The sequence below is a fragment of the Rhinolophus sinicus genome, chromosome 3 (genome assembly GCF_057876585.1).
Source record: "Rhinolophus sinicus isolate RSI-liver-muscle chromosome 3, RSI-T2T, whole genome shotgun sequence".
NCBI classification, from domain to species: domain Eukaryota; kingdom Metazoa; phylum Chordata; class Mammalia; order Chiroptera; family Rhinolophidae; genus Rhinolophus; species Rhinolophus sinicus.
The window spans coordinates 91,422,213-91,444,149 of record NC_142503.1 but is presented as its reverse complement, the minus strand read 5'-3'; the positions used below and the strand labels follow the sequence as shown (position 1 = coordinate 91,444,149).

Here is a 21,937-nt window from a genome sequence, read left to right as displayed (position 1 = left end):
CCAGGAGGCGCCTCCCTGGGGCTTTGTCACCCGCCCCCCCCCCCCCCATGCCCAGAGTCCATGTTATCTTCTCCAGGGGCTCAACAACCATGGTCCAGGACAAGCCCCGCACGGTTTGTTCATGGCAGGGCTGTTAGAACACCTGTGCTCCTCCCTCCAGCCCCACATCCTCTCAGATTCCTTTGTCCATCCACCCCCCCAGCCCTGCCCCCGACACACACACACATACTCCCCAGCACCCCCTGACTCCTGCTCCCACGGCTGCCTGGAATTCCCTTAATTGGGAGCTGTGGGCTGGGCTCCCTTCCTCCCCCTCCGGCCCAGGACTATGCTTGGGTTCCCAGTGCCTGTCTGATGGCCATGGGGGCAAATGTAGGGCTCCGGCCTCCCTGGAGATTGCCCGAAGGCTTCAGAATTAATAGTACAGTCTGATTCCAAAATAGCATAAATTACATCCTGGAATCCATTATGTTCTGATCTGTTAGGCAGGAGGAAACGTGGTCTGTAGCAAAATAAAAGACATCCTGGAACCCATTACGGATTCGATAGAAGACAAAGGCAGCAAAAAAGGACATTATGGGATCGACGTGCCTAATAAACGACGTGTTGGCATCCCCCTTCCACCGGGCCGTGGATTAACAACAGATGTACTACACTAATGTCGATTTGTATGCTAATTTAAAACAACTGCGTGGCCTTTGCAGACAGGAATTCTATCAATGCAGCCCCGTCCTCTTCCCCGCAGCTGCTGGTGGCAGAGGCAGCGGCAGGCTGGTGGGGGCTGTCTCCAGCCTGCCCCCAAAGAACGGCCTGTGGGGACCCCCAGCTTGGGGGGTCCCAGAACCCCAGCCCCTTCCCTCCTCAAGTTCTTTGCTGAGCCTGGTCTGTGAACCCCAAGTCTCAGCTTGAAGAGTCCTCATGGAGCAGGATGCAGAGAGCCTTGGGCTCTGGAGGGGACATGGCATCAAGAATTCAGCTGGTTCCTCCACACAGCTGACGGTCCTTGACCATCCATTTCCCAAGGTTCAGCCATGCCCAAAGGGCAAAGAAAGATCCCAGAATCCCAGAGAATCTCAGACCCACTGAGATCACTTAGTTCCCCCCACACCACCATCGGGGATGAGAGTTGGAGGCTGAAGGACGGCATGTAGCGATCCCAAGGTCACCTAGATGCTGCAGCCAGGCCTGGACCCACCTCCAAATCTCTTTAGGCCACTCCCCCACAGCTCAAGCACTTACAGGTTTGTGGCAACCTGCTCCTGGAGATGCCAGCAAAGTCAGGTCTATCCCACCAAAGAGCCTTTCCTGAGGACTCTTCAGGGCCAGGCCCTGTCCTGAATACGGGGGACACAGAGATGAATCAGATGAAGACCTCACCATCTTGCCCAAAGCAGCCATGTAAACCAAGGCAGCCACAGCTCCAGGGACAGAGGTCAGGACAAGCTACCGAGCAGCACAGAGAAGGAAGTGACCGTGAAAACCACATCCTTTCAGGTTCATTTAGCTCCCAAAGTGTATGGTACATGGGAGTCTTGGTGGCCCCTGGAGCATAACAACCTATGGCACAAAGGACCCAAACGCACACTGTCACACGGCTTTCATGCCCCACTATGGAATGTGTCTCCAGCTACACATGTGACTGGCATGGCAGGAGCTGCCTCTGAGGCCATGGGGTGAACACCTCACATAGGTGAGCTGAAAAGCTGATCAGGCACCCCCACTCCTGGGCTCCGTGTGGAGACAGTATCACCTCTTGGCACCAACATGGCCAGAGCTGACCTCTGGACTGCTTTCACCTCCCTGTATTTCTGCTGTCCCTCTCTCTCTGGCTCTTTCTCTGACCCAGTTAAAATATATGATATGGAATCAGAGGGTAGAAGCCAAATTTTGGCTCTGCCACTAATTAAGTGTGGCATCTTGCATGAGTTCCTCAACCACTCTGAGCTTCATTTGGTTTCTTCATATGCAAAGCAACCTTGCAGTACTGCTGAGAGTAGAGAGAGGATATGTACCTAGCCCAGTCCTGGATACTTAGGTGTTTGAGAAAAGTTCGCTTCTTTCTGTTCTGCCAGAGACAGATGTAGTCACCAAAGATCCCATTTTCTTCCCTACATTTTCTCAACCCCTTAGAGTTGACCAGGGCCACATGACTAGTTTGGGTGGATAAGTTATAAGAGGTTCAGGCAGTGGAAAGTCCAAGTGCAGCACTGCAGTCTCCCACCTGTTTCAGAGAGCGCAGCTGCAAGTTGGGGGCACTTCCGTTAACCTGGAGCCCTAAGGAGCTCTGTGATGCTGAGCCCTCCACTGACCTGCACTGGCCATGTAGCTTGAGCAAAAAAGAAACTTTTGTTGGGTTAACCTCCTGAAATCTTGGGGCTGTTTGTTACCAAAGTATAACCTGGTCCCTTCTGACTGTTACATTCAACATCATGGGGTTATTATACAGATGATATGAGATCATATATATTAATGTAACTAGCATAAAATGTGAACATTAACTTTTAGTTTCATTGCTTCCTCCCCACCTTCTTCTTAGGATAAATTTGGCGCAAAGATCACAGCTTGCACTGGGAGAAAATTAATTAGCTATTTTATTTTCATCTAAGCCACACAAAAATATAGTCATGTGCCACATAATGACATTTCAATCAACAAAGGACTGCATACGAGACAGTGGTCCCATAAGATTATAATGGAGCTGAAAAATTCCTATCACCTGGTGACATCATAGCTGTCATTACATCCTAGAGCAACACATAACTCATGTGTTGTGGAGAGGCTGGTGTAAACAAACCTACTGCACTACCAGTCATATCAAAGAATAGCACATACCATCATGTACAGCACATAATACTTGATAATGATAATAAATGACATGTTACTAGTTTATGAATTTATTATACTTTTTATCATCATTTTAAAGTGTACTGTTTTTTGCTGAAAAACAGTATGTCGTGCTATGCTGGCAGCGGCCTCATACATTTCGTGTTTATCTCATCTCTTGATGGCATCATTTCCTCTTGTGCTTGATTTAATCTTTTGTTGTTTTGTACATTAACGTGCTGTACAGGTGTGTAGGAGAAAAAGGCTGTACTGTATAGCCTAGGTGTGTGGTAGACCACACCACCTAGATTTGTGGAAATGTACTCTATGATGTTCGCACAACAATGAAATCGCCTCACGATGCATTTCTCAGAATGTCTCCCCATCATTAATCAGCTGTATCAATCAAGAGAAAAAACACATATGACATCAATGCAATAATCATTATTGCTAGCATTTATCGAGCACTTACCATGTGGCTAGATTGCTTATGTAAATCCTTACCTAATCCTGATAACACTTTGTAGGAGGCAACATTATCCCCACTTCATAAATGAAAAAATTGAGATCAAGGAGGTTCTAACATGACCATATATAAGAAAATCAGAAAAAACCTCTTGCTATAAACACTTAGAAATTCTGGATAAATATAACAAAAATTATTGTAAATGCATAGAATAAGTTCCCAAGAGTTTCCTGAGTTCCCAAGAAAGAAAAGAGATGCTTGCAAGAATAAAGAGGAAACTGAAAATAGAGTAGTTACTATATGAGCAGATGCAATAACTGACCTGGGGCCGGGGGTGGGGGGGTCATCATAATAACCCAGCTTCTTCAGTGTGGGGTTTTCACACCCATGTGCTTTGAGGGTCCATGGAACGAGGAAGGGTGGCACCTTCCATGAAAGGTTTGCTAGAGGCCTGTCTGCCAATCACAGGGAGGGGAGAATGAAGCTTCTCCTTTTTACCCAAGTTTAAACAGAAAGTTTCCCCTGATACATGCAAACTTCAGGCTGTGCCTCATGTGGATCTGGAGTTTGAATTAATCTTAGAAACTCACAAGTATTTATCCAGAAACCCACAAACCAAGAAATTAACATAAAAATCTATTCCTAACCAGTGATACTCTGGAATGTCTTGTGAAAACTTTGTGGAAGAACTGTTCTACAATCCAGGCTACAAGGGAGTCTCACAGGAAAAACAGGCTGTGACAAAGATGAGCTCACCCTAAAAAAATTACAAAACAAATAAGAAAAGAAGCTACCATGAGTGAGAAACCATGAGCAAATAAGAATCAGGAAGATTAAACTTCAACATGAGAAAATATAATTCCAATATGAAAGTAAATATGAAATATATATGATGTTTAAAAATATTGAAGATATAAGAAAGAGTTGAAAATAGGACAGAAATAAAAAAAGAACTAAATATAATTTGTAGAAATTAAAAACATAATAATTAAAGGTAAAAATTAAATGGATAGGTAAAAAGGCATAATGGACACTGCTGAGGATAAGATTAATAAAATAAAGCTAGATATGAGGAAATTGCCCAAAATGCAAAGGTGAAACAAAGAAATAGAAAGAATGAGTGGTCAAGAGACATGGAGGATTCTCTCTGTCTAAAAGGAGTTCCAGAAGCAAAGAAAAGAGAAAATGGTAAAGACAAAATCTGAAGAGATAATGCCTTGGGGTTTTCTGGAATTGATTTAAAAATATATTCGTCTTCATATATCAAGAATTCAAGGATTTCAATGAATCCCAAACAGATAACTAAACTGATCCATATCTAGCCAAATCACAGTGAATCTGCAGAACACCAAAGACAGATAAAAATCTTGAAATCAACCAAAGAAAAAAATTGAATTATCTCCAAAGACAACTTCCGTAGACCTCTGAACAGCAACAAAAGAGGCCAGAAGATAATGGTATAATGTCTTCAAAGCACAGAGGAAAATTAACTGTCAACTGAGAATTTTATGCCCAACTAAAGTATCATTCAAGAGAAATGGCTGACTGCAATAATTTTTGGACAAACAAAAACTGAAAGAAGCTAAAACTCAGATGTATTAGGGGAAAAAACCCTTTCAAACATAATTTCTCATTCATCAGAGTTAAAAAATATCATCTCTGGGAACACCAAATATTGGCTAACCTATGGAGAATTGGGGAACTTTTATACACTGCTGCTGGAGTGGAAATTGGAACAATGAGTTCGGACAGCAATTTGATACTATCTAGAAGAGTTAGAGACAAGCATTTTCAGTCTGGGCAAGCCTTTGCTCATATGCATGAGGATCCAAAGATATAGATATTATCTATAGTTTTACTTGCTATTGTGAAAAACTGAAAGCAATATGTCTTTTAGGAATGATAAATAAACTGTACTATCTTCATGCAGTGCAATACTAGAAAGCAATTAACATAGATGAACTAAAAGTTTAAAAAGTCAATATGAATAGATCTCACAAATATCTTAAGCTGCTGCAAAAGCAAGCTGCAAAAGGATGAAATCAGCAGAACATCATCTATAACATTTTAAAACACATAGTCAAAATATACTACAGAGAGAGAGAGAGAGAAACAAAGAAATTTGCCTGAAAATAACACACACCAACTTGACATTATTGTTATATGTGGGAAAGGAAAAGAGAAGAAAAGGCATGGATGGTGGGGCTTTAGCTGCACCTGACTTTACCCATACCTGTAACATTTTATGTCTTTAAAATAGACTGTTATGAACTATTTTTAAATAAAAAGTTAAAAAGAAAAAAATTTTTTTCTGAAGCAAATCAGACACAATGCTAAAAACTGTTTATACTCAGTGGTGGGTACATAAATATCTTATGTACATTTTACTTTTTTACATATTTCCTATGTAAACTTTGAAACTTCAGAGTTTAATTTTACCACTAGGATGGCAAGAGGTACTATGGGTTGCTGAGCCAAATTGCACTGCGCTGTGGCCTACCTCACAGGGATATGCCATGCTCCTCGGCTCACCTGTTTTCAGCACAGATAGCAGAGACACATTTTCCATCACATTCTCCTGAAACACCCCCCCTCTGCAACTAAAGTGACAAGAAAGTTCCTTTTTAAAAGATAAATAAATGGACAAGGATAAAGAAAATAGGAGAGGACGCAACAGCAGCAGAAACGTGGAAACTGCAAAACACATGGGCAAATGGTAGCTGACTCTGCTCGCCCAAGAATGTCAAGTTCTAAGTCAGCAGAGAGGAGAGCTGAGCAAAGTTCATTTACTCTGCAGAACACCCCTCCCCAAAATGACAGCATATCAGGTACTTAGAAGAATGAAGATATATGGAGGTGTTAAAAACAGGATAGGTTCAAAATCGATAAGGAGGATGAAGTCTGTAGGTCCTCACGCCCACTCTGGCAGAAACTTGGAGACTTATTTTCTGGAGAGAAAAAAAGAGGATCTCCCAATTGAAGGATGGCAGGAATGACTGAGCGTGAGGGAGCCATACTGAAGACGAGCAGGTTAAGTGCGATTTTATACACTGAATGTCGAGACACTCTCCACCAAGCCCGCCTCCCCAACTCAACTTCCGGAACACAGGTGGCCAAACAGCCTCCAAGTAAGAGATGAGACACCTTTTCTCGGGGGAATCTAACTGGTCCAGGAGAACGTCACGGAGGGCTTACTGTACACACCACACACATATAAACCTCACACACTGCACACTAATGAACACACATGCACAAAATTACAAACATAATTCACACTCACTACACACACACGGTATACATATACCACACGGACACACAATACCTTACATACACCACCCCCCATACTCACACACATTGGGCACAGGGAGTACACCCACCCTTGCACACACATGCACTGGCACTAACGTTATGCATACATGGACCATATGCATAGTCACCACACACATCCTATACATACTAGATGCAAGCACACCTCCTAAACCCAACATGGATACTCACAATACATGCAAACCCACCCCTGCTCCATGAGTCTACCCTGTGACCCAGGGGCCCTGACACTCACCCTTTCCCTTGGTCTCTGAATAAGGCCTCTGAAGACTAAGTCTGTTGCCAAGCCAACCAACTGACCACCTGCTTCTCTTCTTCATGCCCACGCCTTCTCCCCACAGCCCGGAGGCCCGGTGCCAGCTGCAGCAACAGCACAAGCCCGTATTGTAATCATTTATTCATTTCGTTTCCTCCTCAGTGAGTGTAGTGCAGTGCAAAGATGAGACCTGATTTCTGGTCCAGGATGCATCATGCACCATCCATGTGGCCTTCATCTACTCACTTAACCACCTAACCCCATCTGTTTCATCTGTAAAATGGGAATACAGGGACACCTGCCTGCTCCATGGCATTCCTGGGAAGGTAAAAGAAAACAATGCTGGAGAGTCACTGCTCTGCCAGCTGTGAGGCAGCATCTGATTGCCACATGCCAGCCACTGGACCTGTTCCTTGGGGGCTCATGAGCTGGGCAATTTCCAGAACTTCTAGACCTCCCAGCACCCTTGCAGGGTAAGCCTTAATTTTCCCATTTCATTGATGGGGAAAGTAAGGCTCAGGGACATCCTTTGCTTGTCCAGAACTTCATAGCTAGGAGGTGGTGGGGCCAGATTTGACTGTAGGCCTGGAGGTTCCAAATACCCCCCCTTTTTTTTCTGTCCTCTGGGTAGGGAGGGTCCTCCCAGACCAAAAAGCAGCCGAGAAAAATCCAACCCTCCAGCAGCTCACACACTAGTTGGGAAGATAAACACGTAGGCGATTGAGAGAAAAAGAAGAAAAAACCCAGCATGTGAGAAGTGCTGAATGCGAGGCGCAGGCAATAAATAACTGTTCAAAGCAGTGAGGCACGGGGATCCTGGAACATTCCAGCCCCACGTCAGGAAACACAGCCCTTCCTGAGGGAAACTCCAGGCAATGCTTGGCCACAAAGAATATTTAAGAGGTTCTTGTGGGAACAGGGGACCCAGGGCCAAATGCACGTCTTCCACAGAGCCTGACCGTCCCCTGGGTCCCTGCAACACTTCAGCTGGAAGAAGTGAGGGTTTGTACCACAGATTCCAGTGTTTATGGGCTTCTAAGAGAACGTGGGCATTTCATAAATGTGATTTGATGGTGGAACAGTTGGCTGAGGGAAGGGCTGTCCTCATCCCAGCTGCTCGGTGGTCTCCTGGGGGGCTGTTTCCTGCAGTGTGCTGAACAGGACCCTCGTCCACATGTCCTAGAATCTCAGAGCTCCATGTCTTCAGCACATATGGTTTGGTATCATGTGGCACCAAAGCCATTCATGATTAAATGGGTCCACCTACATAGTAAAGGCATGAGCATCACGAAGGACCAACCACCCTATTGAAACGCTTTTCCATCCCTTAGCCATTTGTGTGACCTCGTGCTATGATGGACATGGTGTCTGGAAGCAGGCCCCTATGTTATGCCCCATGGCTGCTGGCACCATGGAATGTCATTGCCAGATACCAAGACCCCAAGGAGGACATCTTCAGCACACATAGTGCTAATACCAGCTCAAAAGGCCTTCATATCTATGGTATAATAAAATACATATATTTGGGTTTTGTTTCCAGTTCCTGGCACAGAGTTCCTAAAATGCTTAGAATCTCCTGAGTGATAAGAAATTCTTTTGTTATTCCTATCAAGCCCCTTTCCACCATACCTGAGCTCATGCTAATGAGGTGACTCTAGATGGACCTCTATATAGCTTCAGGTGAGGGGCTGGGTGCCAGAGGAGCTAACCCTGTGACAGAAGGTTCAGCCCCACCTCCCAACTTCCACCTCCTGAGGAGGGGAGGAGAGGAGCTGGAGATTGAGTTCAATCACCAATGGCCAAATGATTTCATCAATCGTGCCTGTGTAATGGAACCCCATATAAAAACCTTGATCCAGGTAGGTAAACACATCAAGATACTGGGAGATGGGGGTGGCCGGTTAGCTCAGTTGGTTAGAGCATAGTGCTGATGGCACCAGGGTAGCCAGTTTGATCCCCGCATGGGCCTCTGAGAGCTGTGCACTCCTTAAAAAAAGAAAAAAAGGTACTGGGAGGGTGTTGCCCCTGGAGAGGGCACAGAAGCTCCACGCTCCTTCCCCCCTACCCTGCCCTGTGCATCTGTTCCATCTGGCTGTTCCTGAGTTGTATGCTTTAGAATAAAACTGTAGCAGAAGTATCGCCATGCACTGCATAGCGATGTTTCGGCCAACAATGGGCAACATATACGGCAGTGACCCAATAAGATTATAACGGAGCTGAAAAATTCCTTTTGCCTAGTGACATCATAGCCTTCATAAGTGCAACGCATGACTCACATGTTTGTGGAGAGGCTGGTGTAAACAAACCTACTGCACTACCAGTCGTATCAAAGGAGAGCACATTCCATCATGTACAGCACATAATACTTGGTAATGATAATAAATGACATGTTACTAGTTTATGAATTTATTACACTTTTTATCATCATTTTAAAGTGTACTGTTTCCTCTTATAAAAAAAAAAATGTTTGCTGTAAAACAGTGTGCCGTGCTATGCTGGCAGCCGCCTCATACATGTGTTTACCTCGTCTCTTGATTGCATAATTTCCTCTTGTGCTTGATTTAATCTTGTGTTGTTTCATACAGTAACGTGCTGTACAGGTGTGTAGGAGCGATAGGCTGTACTGTATAGCCTAGGTGTGTGGTAGACCACACCACCTAGATTTGTGTAAATGCACTCTATTATGTTCGCACAATGACGGAATCACCTAACAACACATTTCTCAGAACGTCTCCCCTGAGTTCTGGGAGTAATTCCAAAGAATTATCAAACTTGAGGGGAGTGTTGAGGGAACCCACAAGTTTGTAGTCAGCAGGGTGGCAGAAGTGCAGGTAGCCTGGGGATCTCATTTGCAGCTGGCGTCTGAAGGGGGGGGGGCAGTTTTGTGGGACTGAGCCCTTAACTTGTGGGGTCTGTACTAACTCTGGGTAGTTAATGTCAGAACTGAATTGAAGTGTTAAACACCCAGTTTAGGTGTAGGAGAATTTGAGAATTGGTCTTAGAAGGATGAATTTGGTGTCAGAAAAAAACAAAAAAAAACAAAACCCACACAACAGTGTCCATCTTTTCCACAAAGATATCCTCTAAGTTTCTACAGCATAGTTTTCAGCCCTTTTCAGAGGAGACCTCGGATTTCCAAGACAGGCCTCCTCATGTCTGCATAGCACTTTACAGCCTACCAAGTCGTTCCTCTGTCTTGCCAAATTTCTCATCACCATAGCCCCAGGAGGTAGGTCTTAAACTAAAGGCATTCCTTCTGCTCAACATGCGTGTCTATTTATTCTCTCCGCCAGGTTGTAGAGGATCAGGAAATGGAAACATTTGTGCCAGAAGATTCTCTCTCCTGCCCCCATTTTACAGATAACGAAACTGAGGCCCTTCAAGGCCATGACTGGCTTGATATCCACCCAGCTCATCAGGGCAGACCTCTAGCAATCAGGTCTGTGGAAACCAGCTCTGGGCACTTCCAGCTTTGGAAAAAGCAGCCATCTGGGACCAGAGTCTCCCCTGAGTCCTAAGGGCCTTGCCTCAAAGGCGGTGCCTGCGCCTACAGATGGCCGGAGAGGAAGTGAAAAGGGAAGTGAGCCCCTCTCCTCCTCCCTCCCAGAACAGTCTTCCCCAGCACATGTTCAAGTCACAGAAATCTCTCGTTAAAGTTTTACAGTTTAACCACTGAACATGTTACTTTGTCTCCATAATTTATACCTGACCTGGGTGTCTAGACATGACATCATGGTAAGGTATGCCTCGTTCTGCGTTCTGTGGGAAGTTTACAATCACCAGAGCTCAGTGTTGTAGTTACAACGGCCTTGCTCTGCGGCAGTGGGGAGCCTCACCAAGGGGAGCATAGAGCCATGGGCTCACAGACCTCAAAGGTACTTCCTCCCCAGCAGAATGACTTACTAGGAACTCGTTTCCAGAGGAGAAATCGACAGCAGGTGACTTACAAAGGTCACACGACCAGGAAAAGTCACAACTTCCAGCCTCAAACCCCAAACTCTGTGCACACCACCTGCTGCCTCCCAAGTTCCATTCACAGCACCCGCTGCCTTCAAGGGGAGTTTGGTTGGACCCCAGGCCCCAGCTGCAAACCTCTGCTTTCTAAACAGCAACTTTGCAGGTGAGGTCACTCACCTGGCCCTCAGCCCAGGGCTCCCATCACTGGCAGCTGAGCCAGGGACTCCTAATGCCCTCCACCTGTCAGACTGCTCAGGGTTACTGACAGGTGAGTGAACCCCATTTTTGTGGCCCGTGGTGTTCAGGGAATCTGTGGGCCTAAACCCATGTACTCAGATCTCGGTCATGTTAAAAAAATCACAGACTGAATCTCTCTCTCTCTCACCCCCTCACCCCGCACACACGGACATAACAATTATTTTCACGTCCATTTCAGTTCTAAGCAACTGTATCTTGACGGGGAAGACACCCAAATCAGTCAGTGTATATTTCTAACACCATTGTGCCTACACTGGGCAAGTTGGGAGAATAATAATAGTAACAAGAACTATTTATTACAGGCCTACTATGTGCCAGTGTGTGCCATATCAGGTACGTTTTTATTCACCTCATTTGATATACAATAGAATTAACGATTCTGCAAGGCGGCCATCATTGTGCCCACTTTACAGACAAGGAAACTGAGGTTCAGAGAGAGAAGTGGCTTGTCCACAGAGAGTGTGAGGAGCCAGGATTTCAGGCCTTGGTCTGGGTTGAAGCCTGTGGTCTTTCCAGCGTCCAAGCAGGTAAGGGATACAGAATCCCTCAGCAGGGACAGACTGCTGGGAATATGGATGACACACCAGCCCAGCACAGATCCCCATCTAGGAGCTCTAGCTGGGAAACTGAGCCACTAGGAGCAAAGCAATTAGCCAGTTGCTTGATAATAGAAAGGGGGAGGTGGTCAGCCATTTCTTTCCTCCAGGCTCGGTGGAAAGCCATCCCACCCCCACCCCAACTCCCAGGGCACTCTCGCCCTGAGCCAGCTGGCCTGGATCATTCTCTGTGCTCAGGGGTGGTCGTGTGTGTGTGTGGGGGGGCAGGGGGGGCTAGTGGAAGCCAGGGACTGCTTGTCCTGTTTGTAAAACCCCCACACTTTGTCCATGGGTTTCTGGTTACATAGGAAGGGGCCTGGTGCCTTATAGCACCACCCCCCGGGTGTCTTGCACAGGGTGTAAGAGGGTTAATATTCTGGCTGGGCAGCAAAGCTGGAACTCCCTGCCCCCTCCCCAGCCCAAGGCCCAGCGGCTGCAACTCTGTTAAAACGGTGCAGAGAGAACATTCTGAGTTCACAGTGGACCTCAAACTGGCCTTAGTTAATCTTGTGTCATTGGAAGAAAAATGTTTAAATGGAGCTGGGAAGGCATAGTTGATCAACCACACACCTCAGGGGTGGGAGAATCAGGCAGGACAGCAAAAATGGAGGCCATGGTGGTCTGCCTGGTCTGCAAAAGGACTGGGGAAACTGAGTCCATTCAGCAAGAGAGAAGAGATACCATATGATGGAGGACTAGGAATATGCAGCAGGGCTTACACGCAGACACGAGGCCAGGGCGTGGGACTCAAAGGAGATATAAAAGAAGCAGCCTCTCTCAAGGCAAGAGGCCTTCCACCCAGGACATGAGGACCCAGGTATCTGTGTGGGGGCTGGGACCACAGCAGACGCCCCAGGCCATCTAGCCCCTGCCTAGATCCCACTCTCAGCCTTGAGTTGTCACTTTGGTTGTCGAGGGCTGGGGGCAGGGACCCAGCTGTCTTTCCACCACCTGCCAGGGAGTTTGGGGCTGGAAAAGCACCTGACATCATGCACCAAGAGCTTCCTGGGCTGAACCCCCTCCAAAACATTGTGCCACCTCTCAATAGGCACTACACCTGCTCTATAGGCTCAGACTCTCTGCAGGTAGAAACACTCCTCTGTGAGTATCTAATCCGAGAGAAGCTCCCAGCGCAAGGGGAGAGCCAAACTGTGGAGGACCTAGGACCACCCTGCTCTGGCCTGCTCTGCTGCAATCACCTCTGACCCACAGGAGCCTTCCAGCCCCCTTTGCCTTCCCAACACGCGTGCAGGCCTCCCTCCAGGCCACCCAGCCCTGCCCTTCCATCCCAGCTGCTACCAGCCCAACCTCCAAATCTCCAAGTGGGAGGCAGACATAGGCCACCAGGTGGGCGGAGCTGCAGGAGGCCTTGGGAATGTGAAGTCTCCTCTCTCATAACTCATGGTGAAGGGAGCACAGGGCGGGGTGGGGGACCCACGGCTCTCAGACTATTTCCAAGAGTCCCTCCCAGGCTTTTTGCTGTCTCATTTTGGATAAACAGTCTCTGTGCGTCAGCTGAAACTTCCATTCTCCGGTCCTTATCCGTATCTTCCCCTTGGCACATTGGATGACAGCAGGAAGGGTGTGCTCTGTTTGTTTTCAGCACATCCGCTTTGGCGTGTTTTATAGGTGTGAAAGCTAAAGTTCAAGGTTCAATCAACTTTGCAAGGGTCACCTGATGCCAAAAGAAAGCAAAGGAACCTGGATTTGAACTCAGTGCTGCCCATGTGATCGAGAATTCTGTGACCTTTTGTATGGAGAACAATATGTGGTCCAGCTTTGGCATCTACTATTTGGGAACTGGAACACTTGGATGGACCTCAAGCAGGAACTGAGGCCCTCTTTGGGGATGCTGCACCACCTGGATCCCCCTTCAGGACATACGGTTCACTCTCCCACTGCTGGGAAGGTTGTGGGCTGGCAACTCACCTCCATCTGCCCCTTCAGGGAATGCCTCAGCAGAAGACAGATGGCCACATCCGATCACCGACCAACTTGAGAGTATAAGGACCCACACACTTGGCCCCCAGCTCAAGGCAGTTCTGAAGGGCTTTACAAGTCAGAGCTCCCCTGTGGCAGGCTGACCTTCACTGAGGCCGCATTGCAGCCCAGCTTTTCACGTTGCTCCATCCACCCTGCTTCCCTTCCCATAACAGGTGTTGATCCTCAGAGAACCCCCCTCCCCCAATAAACTTACTGCACTAATCTCCCTCCCAGAGTCTGTGTTCTGGGGAGCCCAACCTGTAACCGCTCTGGACTTCCCATTGTTTCGATCCGCCTGTCTTTGGCCCTGTGAACTGACTTGGCCTTCTCGGGCCACAGGGGGTAGGGGTGGGGGGCCTTTCCTCAGAGGATGTGATGACTAATTTTATGTGTCAACTTGGCTGGGCTAGGGGGTGCCCAGATAGCTGATAAGACATTACTTCTGGGAGTGTCTGTGAGGGTGATTCCAGAAGAGATTAGTATTTGAATTGGTGGATTGAGTAGAGAGGAGCACCCTCCCCAAGGCAGGGGAGCTGCATCCAGTCCTTGAGGGACTGAATAGAACCAAAAAGTGAAGGAAGGATGGATTTGCTCTCTCTGCTGGAGCTGAGACATCCATCTTCTCCTGCCCTCAGACACCAGTGTTCCTGTTCTTGGGTCTTCCAGTTTGGACTGGAACTACAGCACTGGCTTTTCTGGTCCCCAGCTTACAGATGGCAGACGGCGGGACTCCCAGCTTCCATAATCTTGTGAGTCATTTCCTCATAATAAACCTCTTTCTGTGCACCTACATATATCTTTTGGGTTCTGCTCCTCGGGAGAATACTGACTAATACATTGGCAGAAGGTAAGTTGTCAATTTTTTCTTTTAACTAAGAGAGCAAAATTCCTGAGAGCTTTCTCTGCAGATCTATTATCAGTTTGGCCCATTGAGCAGGGCTGCAGTAGCATTTCTCATATCCCTGACTGAGACCCACATCACTGACCTGGACCACCTGCAGGAGAGACAGGTTTTAAACACACAGACACCTAGGTCAGCCCCTAGAGGTTCTTAGTCCGGAGAGCTAGGAGGGCCTGGAGGTCTCCATGTTTAACCTGTTCCCCAGGTAGGCCAGGGACCCAGGGACCCAGGGACCATGAGGCACCATCCAGCCTCCTCATCAGCAGCTAAGCCTCCAGCCCCACAGAGAGGAAATGAAAATCAGTATTCTCCAAGCTTCAGGGGGGCACTGCCAGCTCTTTACCTGAAAACAAGTGTCCAGTAAAGGCAAATGGCTTCAAATGTCCAAAACAGAGCTTCCCATTACAGCTTGATTAGCGTCATCTAATGAAATTCCATTATTAAAAGACTCTATGATGTTTATTTCTTTTAATAAGAATTGAAGTCATTGATAACCGTAAATAACACATGCCCCCAGTTTTACTTTACAAAGGTTTTTCTTACACATGACCTCATAAGATTTTCTAAACAACCCCCAAAAGATCCAGGACTACCTCCATTTTGGGGGGTGAGAAAACTGAGGTATGGATTTGATCCTACAACACCCAACCCAAATGAGCCCCAGTCGTTCCCCCACACCTCAGCGCCTGTCTGGAAAATAAAAATCATGTGAAAATGCACATTTGACCCTGACGGTGCTTTTCTCACTGAGGAAAAAGCTAAGCGGCCCTTTCCTGCCCCCGCCCCGGCCCCCACATCTGCAGCTAATGTGCTGTTGCTTATATTTAAGTTACCAATGGCCACCCTATCTAAGGACAGCTGGAAAGCTGACTCAAGGATGTGCAAATGATTCTCCCCTCTCTTTCAAGCCATTCTCCCTTCTTCAGGGGCGAACGCAGGAATCCTGAGCCCAGAAGTGCAGGATTCTCCGGAAGGCTCTCGTCATGGCCCTGGCAGCCGAGCTCTCACTCTCTCCTTCTCTCTTTAACTCCCCAGCAATGCGCCCATGGCTGTGGGTGTACAACCCTCCCAGGTGCAGACCAAGCCAGGTGCACAAGCAATTCCCTAGAGGAAGGAAAAGCTTGTAGCTCTGATGAGGCGACCTGGCTGGACAGAGGGGACTCAGGGATGAAAAGGTTGGCCCATATCTTCCTCACAGGATGGTCCTAAGGCTACATGGCTCATGTCCATGAAAGCCCAGGACCCTCAGCATTAAACACGTGCTGGATACAAATGTATGTAAGAGGCCCAGGTGAGAGGTGGGCTGATGTCTGCAGTGCACTTTGAAATGCGCCAAAAATAAGATGGAGAGAGGGATGGAGAGATAAATAAGATGTCTCACACAGCAAATACAGTAAAACGGTAAATAGAAAAATCTAGACAGTGGCCGTGGGGTGGGGTGTTCGCTGTAAGGTACTTTTAACTTATCTACATGTTTGAAATTTTTCATTAAAAAAGTTGGGGACAGGGAAAGGACAATCTTTTCAACAAATGGTGTTTCAAAAACTGGATATCCACATGCAGCAGACTGACCTTACCTAATGCCATATGCAAAAGGTAACTCAAATTGGATTCAAGACCTAAACATAAGACCTAAAACTATAAAACTCCTAGAAGAAAACACAGGAAAAAACGTTGTGATGTTGGTTTTGGCAATGATTTCTTGGATGTGACACCTAAAGTACAGGCAGCAAAAGAAAAAATAGATCAATGGTATTATATGAAGCTTAAAATCTTCTGTGCATCAGAGGACATACAGTGAAAAGGCAACCAAGGGAATGAGAAAAACTATTCACAAATCATATATCTAATAAAGGATTACTATCCAGAATCTATAAAGAACTCTTATACCTCAAGAATAAAAAAAATAAACTACTTAATTCAAAAATGGGCAAAGGATTGGAATAGACATTTCTTTACAGATGATACACAAAGGGCCAACAAGCATACGTAAACATGCTCAACATCACTAATCATTAGGGAAATGCAAATCAAAACCACAATGAGATACCACCTCACACCTGTTAGGATGGCTACTATCAAAAAAAAAAAGAAAATAGCAAGTGTTGGCGAGGGATGTGGAGAAATGGAGCCCTTGTGCACTGGTGGTCGGAATATAAAATGGTGCAGCTGCTGTGGAAAACAGTATGACAGTTCCTCAAAAAAATTAAAACTAGAAGTACCACGTGACCCAGCAATTCTACTTCTGGGTATGTATTCAAAAGAAATGAAAGCAGGATCTTGAAGAAATGTTTGCACACCCATGTTCATCACAGCACCATTCACAATGGCCAAGAGATGGAAGCAACCAGACGGCCATCGACAGACGAGTGGGTAAACAAAAGTGGTGTATACATACAATGGAATATTTTTCAGTCTTAAAAAGGATGGACCTTCTGTCACATGGTACAGCGTAGATGAACTTGAGCGCTACGTGAAATAAGCCAGTCAGAGAAAGACAAATATTGTATGATTCCACTTACATGAAGTATCTAAAGCAGTCAAATTCATAGAAACAGAAAGCAGAATGGCAGGAGTGGGAAATGGGGAGATGTTGTTTATTGGGTACAGAGTTCCAGTTATGCAAGGTGAAAAAACGGTTGGCAATTGTTGCACAACAGAGTGAGTACGTTTAACACTACTGAACTGTACACTTAAAAATGGTTAAGATGGTGAGTTCTATGTTTGTTTGTTTGTTTCACCACATTTTTTTTTTTTAAAGCTGGAGGAAGGAAGAGGTCCAGGGTCGGTGTCAGAGGTTTTGTTCAGGACATTCCTTGCCCAGAATCCCGCCACCTGGAGGAAGCCCAGGCCAGGACACCTCAGATCAGGCTGAGTCTGATCGGCCCCCATTTTACAGATGAGTACACGGAGCAAGGGCCTGGCTCAAATTCAGATGGACACATACGCAGCTGTGCGGAAACAGAATCGTCAGGGCCCAGTGTGGGTCTTCTGAGCAGGAGCTCTCTCCTTGCACAGAACCCCAAAAGCCAAACTTTCATGATTTAATAAACATTCATTGAGCACCTTCTACATGCTGGGCCCTCTGCTGCGCAAAAGGTCACAGAGGAGTCAGATTCATGCCCTGTCATCCTGGAGCCAGTGGGTGGGGCGGGGGGTCTACTAAGTTGTTCGATAGCTCACCACCAGAAGTGCTACCTGCCATGAGTGCGTGCCCAGGGTACAGAAGCAGCACAGATGCTAATCACGCCTCTCTCAATGGTGGTGAGATGGGGAAGTCTAACAAAAGGAAGGGGCAGCTACACAAGGGTTTAAAGGGTGACAGAGGAGTTCCACAGTAAGGCAACATAGGGAAGAGCATTGAGAGCCTGGTAACAGCCAGTGCAAAGGCACAGAGGCAGGAACCAATCCGATGTGTTTAGGCTACGAAAAGCTGCTCAGTTTTGCTAGAGCTTAAATTGTGAGAGGAGGAGACGTGGAGCTGGGGCCAGAGAGAGACATAGGCTTAGGGAGTTTGGACATCTTCCTGTGGAGGAAGGGGAGTGATGGAGGGTTTTCAGCAGGGCAGCAGCAAGGTCCAATCTGCCCCATAGGGGGTCCCCCTGATGGTCATGTGAGGGTGGATTTGAGGACGAGGTCTGAGGCAGGATCTCAGAGGGTTGCTGAAACCCAGATTCTCATCAGAGTGATTGCTTAGACCACGGGGCTCCCTGGGGACTCAGGGTGCCAGACAGTGGCTGTCAACTAGGGACCAGGCCCCCAGTAAACTTTGGGTAGACAGAAGCTCCAGATTGCAGGGTTCCCTTGATATCACTGGGAACACTAGGGACAGGCCAGATCCACACACAAGCAAAAGGGGATGCCAAGTGTCCCCCTCCAGCCCCCAGCTGTAAAGGATTCAGAGAAAAAGGGTGCTATGGACTGAACTGCATCCCCCCAAAATTCGTGTTGAAGCCCTACCCCGAAGGTGATGGTATTTGGAGATGGGGTCCTGAGGAGGTGATCGGGTGGGGCCTCATGATGAGATTAGTGTCCTTATCAGAAAAAACACCAGAGAGAGCTCTCTCCCTCTCCCCACCCGGCCGTGTGAGGACACAGTGAGAAGGTGGCCCGGAAGCGAGCTCACACCAGGAACTGAATCTGCCCATATCTTGATCTTCAACTTTGAAGCTTCCAGAGTTGTCTGTTGTTTAAGCTACCTAGTCTTTGGTATTCTGTTATAAGAGCCCGAGCTAAGACAAGTGGATTGGAAGGGAGCGCATTCTTGAGGACATGTGAATGCAGACTGTGCTGTAACCTCATAAAAATAAACTGGGTCCAGCTTCCCCACAGGGCACTTGTGCAGCCCAGAAGGCAGCTCTCCTTTCTTGGGATAAGATGGCTCCACTACTGCTCACAGAACAGAGCCTGGTAGGGAGGCCTCATGCCTCCTCGGGGCCCATGGATGCAGCCTTGGGGAGTGGAAAGAGTGAGCTTGGTGAGATCCAGGCAGGGCTCCAGTAACCCCACCACCTCATGCTGCAAGGCATTACACAAACCTCCCTGCTCCAGGCCGACACCCCCCTCCAACGTGGCTGGTGAGGATTACCGTCAGGCACCAAGAGTGCAGGTCCACCCAGCCAGAGCGCTGTGCTTTGCAAAGGGCAGCTGGTTCGGCAGTTCCAGGAGATGTCATCTTCCACTTTCCCCTCTCCTCACCAGGAGGGCCCAGGCCCGGCTTTCCACTTGAAGTTCTCAACCCCAAGTCCTGAGAGCTGGGTGGGCCCTCTCTGACCCACACTGAGATCAACTGTAAGAAGATGTCCTGTCCAATTTGCAGGTGACATGATATTATATAGAGAGAACCCTAAAGATTCCACCAAAAAACTATTAGAACTGATAAGTGAAGTCAGTAAAGTAGCAAGATACAAGATTAATATTCAGAAATCAGTTGCATGTTTATACACCAATAATGAACTGTCAGAAAAAGAAACTAAGAAAATAATCCCATTCATAATTGCATCAAAAAAAAACACACAAAAAAAAACCCACCTAGGAATAAATTTAACTAAAGAGGTAAAAGACCTGTACTCACAAAACTATAAGACACTGAAGAAAGAAATTGAAGAAGATACAAATAATTGGAAGCATGTACCATGCTCATGGATAGGAAAAATTAACTTTGTTAAAATGTCCATACTACCCAAAGCAATATATAAAATCAATGCAATCCTTATCAAAATACCAATGGTATTTTTCACAGAACTAGAACAAATCATCTTAAAATTTATATGGAATCACAAAAAGACCCCAAATTAGCCACAGCAATCTTGAAAAAGAACAAAATTAGAGGTATCACCCTACCTGATATTAGACTACACTACAAGGCCATAGTAATAAAAATAGCATGGTATTGAAATAATGGAACAGAACAGAAATAAATCCATGCCTATATGGTCATTTAATCTATGACAAAGGAAGCAAGAATTCACATTGTGGTAAAGACAATTTATTCAATAAATGGTGCTGGGAAAACTGGACAGATACATGCAAAAAAAATGAAACTGGACCACCTTCTTATGACATAAGCAGGAATAAACTCAAAATGGATTAAAGACTTAAATGTAAGACCTGAAACCATAAAACTACTCCTAGAAGAAAACACAGCCAGTAAACTCTCTGACATTGCTCTTAGTGATATCTTTTCTAATCTATCTCCTTGGGCAAGGGAAACAAAAGAAAAAATAAACAAATGGAACTACATCAAACTAAAAAGTTTTTGCACAGCAAAAGAAACCATCAACAAAACGAAAAGACAGTCTACTGAATGGGAAAAGATATTCGCCAATGATACATCTGATGAGGGGTTAATATCCAAAATTTATAAAGAACTCATACAATTCAATGCCAAAAAAACCCAAACAATCCAATTAAAAAATTGGTAGAGGACCTACATACTCATAGACATCTCTCCAAAGAGGACATACACATGGCCAATAGACATATGAAAAGATGCTCAATGTCACTCATCATCAGAGAAATGCAAATTAAAATCACAATGAGACACCACCTCATTGACAGCCTGTCAGAATGTCTATCATCAATAAATCAACAAACAAGTGTTGGCAATGATGAGGAAAAAAGGGAACCCTCATGCACTGTTGGGATGGCAAATTGGTGCAGCCACTATGGAAAATGGTTTGGAAGTTCCTCAAAATATTAAAAATAGAACCACCTGGCTGGCCCGGTGGCTGAGGCGGTTAGAGCTCCATGCTCCTGACTCTGAGGGCTGCCGGTTCGATTCCCACATGGGCCAGTGGGCTCTCAACCACAAGGTTGCCAGTTCAATTCCTCGAGTCCTGCAAGGGATGGTGGGCAGCGCCCCCTGCAACTAAGATTGAGCACAGCACCTTGAGCTGAGCTGCCTCCCGGATGGCTCAGTGTGTTGGAGTGCGTCCTCTCAACCACAAAGTTGCCGGTTCGACTCCCGCAAGGGATGGTGGGCTGTGCCCCCTGCAACTAGCAATGGCAACTGAACCAAGAGCTGAGCTGCGCCTGCCACAGCTAAGACTGAAAGGACAACTTGAAGCTGAATGGCACCCTCCACGACTAGGATTGAAAGGACAACAACTTGACTTGGAAAAAAAGTCCTGGAAGTGCACACTGTTCCCCAATAAAGTCCTGTTCCCCTTCCCCGATAAAATCTTTAAAAAAAAAAAATAGTAGAACCACCTTATGACCCAGCAATTCCAATTTTGGGTACCTATGTTCACCTATCTGCAATAGCCAAGATATGGAAGCAACCCAAGTGCCCACCAATAGATGATTGGATAAAGAAAATATAGTATATATACACAATGGTATATTACTCATCCATAAAAAATGAAATTTTACCATTTACAACAATGTTAATGGACCTAGAGGGTATTACACTAAGTAAAATAAGTCAGATAGAGAAAGACAAATACCATATGATCTCACTTATATGTGGAATCTAAACAAAATAAATAAAAAAACAAAACAGAAACAGACTCATACAGAGAACAAACTGATGGTTGCCAGAGCAGAGGTAGGTTGGCAGCTGGGTGAAAAAGGTGACGGGATTAAGAAGTACAAACTGGTAGTTACAAAACAGTCATGGGATGTAAAGTACAGCATAGGGATTATAGTCAATAATGTTGCAACAACTGTGCGTCCTGCCAGGTGGGTACTAGACTAATTGGGGAGATCACTGCATAAACTATACACATGTCTAACCACTATTCTGTACACCTGAAACTAATATAAAATAATATTGAATGGCAAGTGTAATAAAAAATAAAAAAAAGAAATAATTTAAAAAGAGAGAGAGAAATGTCCTGTCCAGACTTGAGGAGGGCTGGACCCCCTCC

At 46.1% G+C, this 21,937-nt stretch overlaps 1 protein-coding gene and 1 long non-coding RNA gene across 4 annotated transcripts in view; one reads left to right on the top strand and one right to left on the bottom strand.

Annotated features, from left to right (window-relative positions):
• The window catches only part of COL26A1 (collagen type XXVI alpha 1 chain), a 191,655-nt gene that overhangs the window by 71,803 nt on the left and 97,915 nt on the right, over positions 1-21,937 (bottom strand). The window lies entirely within an intron of this gene.
• LOC141570381 (uncharacterized) lies at positions 14,089-17,639 on the top strand. Its single transcript, XR_012494385.2, has 2 exons — positions 14,089-14,415; positions 17,329-17,639. It is a non-coding gene; the product is annotated as an uncharacterized LOC141570381 (long non-coding RNA).